Raw genomic sequence first — 3321 nt, forward strand, 5'->3', positions numbered from 1 at the left:
CTCAATATCAGCTCAGGAACCATTAAGTGTCTTGCTTTCTTGATGCTAAGAGGTACAAGATGCAATAATTTTTTTGCTTTTAGAAGGTATACTCTAGAGTACCCCTGATCACTGGACTCGATGTAGCAGGCTTCTGGATTTGGGTAGGGTTTATGTCCTGCTCTCTGGAGCAGCTGTCTCTAGCATCTTCTCTACCTCTTGCTCATATGGCTTCCAACAAGATGGAAGGAATAATGTAATATTCTCCAGGATGTCTATGTGGTCCAGATCTTTTTGTACCATGACAGGGCAAGAGAGGTAACTTAAGGCTAATCTGTATTTTTGTCCCATGTGAATGAATACATGTTTCTGATTCCCTTTTCTGATAGGGACGGAAAAGAACATATTCACCAAGTCAATAGCCACATCTGGCTAGAGGCTGCTATCAGGGATATTTCCTAGGTGAGTTTGCAGCAGTGTACCTCAAGCAACTGATTTTTCCAAGGGTCAGTGCTGGTGAATCAAAGATGCTGGTGACCATCACTCTACATCTTTTAGTTTCATGAAAGTGGCACCAATCTCTGCCATTCCTACTCCCTGATGTGATAATGTTTTATGATCTTTGCAGGTGATACGGCAGCTGCAGGCTTCTGTTTGGCCTTTCCCATTTTAATCTATTAAGGCAGGGACTAGAAGTGAGCATTAACTGCCAAGTATGTCAATGCCAACTTGGAATCTGAGAAAATGACCACCAACTTGGCCCATGGTAGGCTGGACCTGGACCAGGACTTATTACCTGGCCATCACTTGCAGCCACTCTACAGGAGACAGTGATGCCCCAAGTGTCAGAATATCAGAGTCAATGTAGACCCTGTGTCCAACCAATCATAAAAATGTTTGGTTAATCACTTTTTCAAGGTGTCATTATCAAAGGAAATGGTTATGGATTCATCTCTGTGTATATCTGTGTAGGTTTTTCTTCTTTGATATTTGGCCACCTCTTCAGTAAAATTTCTATTTCTGTAAACTGGCTCAGGTCTAGAAACTGGGCATGGAATCCTGATTTTTTAAAAATCAGGACAACCATCTTGATTTTCTTAGTTATCTATCCTTTTTTTCTGAACTAGTATCTTTCTCAGTTGCTCATCAATTTTGCCTCTAAGGCTCCGTGTTAACCATTTCTCTAATTCTTTATGTGTGACGGTCCCTTGGCTGCCACTCAGATCTTACTGGCTAATATAATTGGAATCCTCTGGCTTCTGTCAGTTAAGTGCTGCTGCTTCCTGCTTCTTTTGTTCTAGGCTCCCATCCATGTTCTGAAACAGTTTTTCATACTGTCACTCTTGCCTACAGGGGTGAGTCATAACTGAACCTCAGGCTTTCATCAGCCTGCCTAATGACCTTTCTATTTTGTGAGAGTTTTACTTTGTCATCTTCAGTAAAGTATGGTGGTGTCATAGCTCACAAGCACCTCAAACTTGTGGGCTCAGGCAATCCTCTTGCCTCAGGATTCTGAGTAGCTGGGACTACAAGTGCCTGCTACAACACCCGGCTATTTTTACAGACAGGATCTCGCTCTTGCTCAAGCTGGTCCTGAGCTCAGGCAATCTGTCCACCTCAGGTTCCCAGAATGCTAGGATTATAGGAGTGAGACACCATGCTTGGCCCTAATGACCTTTCTAAAAATTTTTTATTTCAAGGGTACAAATGATTAGGTTACAATGTTTGTTAGCTAAGGTCCCTATTGCAGTTGTGCCCCTCACCCAGGAGGTGTGCCATGTACCCTTACATTGTGTCCATTAGATGGGAACACCCCAATCCCCCTACCTTCTCCCCAGGCCCTTCTTTCCCTTCCCCCTAACTTGAATTGAGTTTTTCTCTTGTGTAGGGGTATATTAGTTTGTCCATAGGACTTCATATTAGTATTGAATACACTGTATATGTGCTTTTCCATTCTTGTGATACTTTTACTAAAGTATCCAACTCCAACTCTACCCAGGTTAATACAAAAGATGTCTCCATCTTTTTAGGGCTGAATAGTATTCCATGGTATACATATACCACAGTTTATTATTCCATTTATGGGTTGACGGACACTTGGATTGATTCCACATCTTGGCAATTATAAATGAGATGCATGACCTTTATAAATGATGTTTTACATTCCTTCATGTGGAATGTAATTATCAGGTGGGTCATCCATAAACACAAAGCACGTAAATTTCAGCATGCTACCTTCCATTACATTTTCTGCCACTTTAACTTGGCTTATCATGGCCCATAGCTTTTTCATGTTTGGTGTTTTGAATATATATCTGCAAATTCTTTGATACTTTTCCCTTCAGAAAATGGAAACTAATTCATCTCCCTTTGAATATGGGTCAGTTAGTGACTTGTTTCTAACAAAAAGTAGAACTGATGGTATCTAACTTCTGAGGTAAAAGGATACAAAAAGGATACAGCTTTCCTTTGTCCTTTGTCTTTGGATTGGTCCTGGAATCCAGTCATCATTCTGTGAGGAAGCCCAGGCCATGGGAGTAGCCATGTATGGGTATGCTTGCAGACACCCCCAACCTAGGCTCCAGCCAGCCTGTAGCATCAATTGTCAGATGTGGGAGTAAATGAACCTTCACATCATTCTAATCCCAGCCTTTATGCTTCTCCAGCTAAGGCCCCAGATACTGTGGAGCAGAAATAAGCTGTCCCCACTATTCCTCAACCCATAGTAAGCTAGAGAGATAATGATTTTTCTTGTTTTAAGTCAGTAAGTATGTAGTAATTTGTTATGTAATAATGCTAGGAGGTATCCTTTCACCCATCCTCCATCATGCTAGGAGGTATCCTTTCACCCAGTCTTTGCCAGGGTGTTAAATCTAAAGCTTTAGAGGACTATTCATGTCAATAAATTCATCTAACCAATTTTACTTTCCAACTCCTTTCACCAATTATCCAATAATTCAGCACTATGCAAACTTTCCCAGCTCCTCCTAGTACAAGTTAGCCCAGCTTGTTATGGGTTGAATTGTGCTCCCCTTCTCCCAAAAGATCCTGAAATCCTAACTCCCAGTACCTATGAATGTGACCTTACTTGGAAACGGGTCCTTGCACATGATCATGTTGAGTTCATTAGGGCAGGCCCTAATGTAGCATGACTGGGGTCTTTATAAAAAGGAAACCAAATCTAATGACCTTTGTAAATGATGGGTTATTTATACCTTCATTTGGACAGATACACAGGAAGTGCACACATGAAAGCAGAGATTGGGGGCTCGGCGCCTATAGCTCAACCGGCTAAGGCGCCAGCCACCTACACCTAAGGTGGCGGGTTCTAATCCCTAGCCC

Source organism: Otolemur garnettii, unplaced genomic scaffold (genome assembly GCF_000181295.1).
Source record: "Otolemur garnettii isolate 467f Iridium unplaced genomic scaffold, OtoGar3 scaffold00128, whole genome shotgun sequence".
In the NCBI taxonomy this organism is placed as follows: domain Eukaryota; kingdom Metazoa; phylum Chordata; class Mammalia; order Primates; family Galagidae; genus Otolemur; species Otolemur garnettii.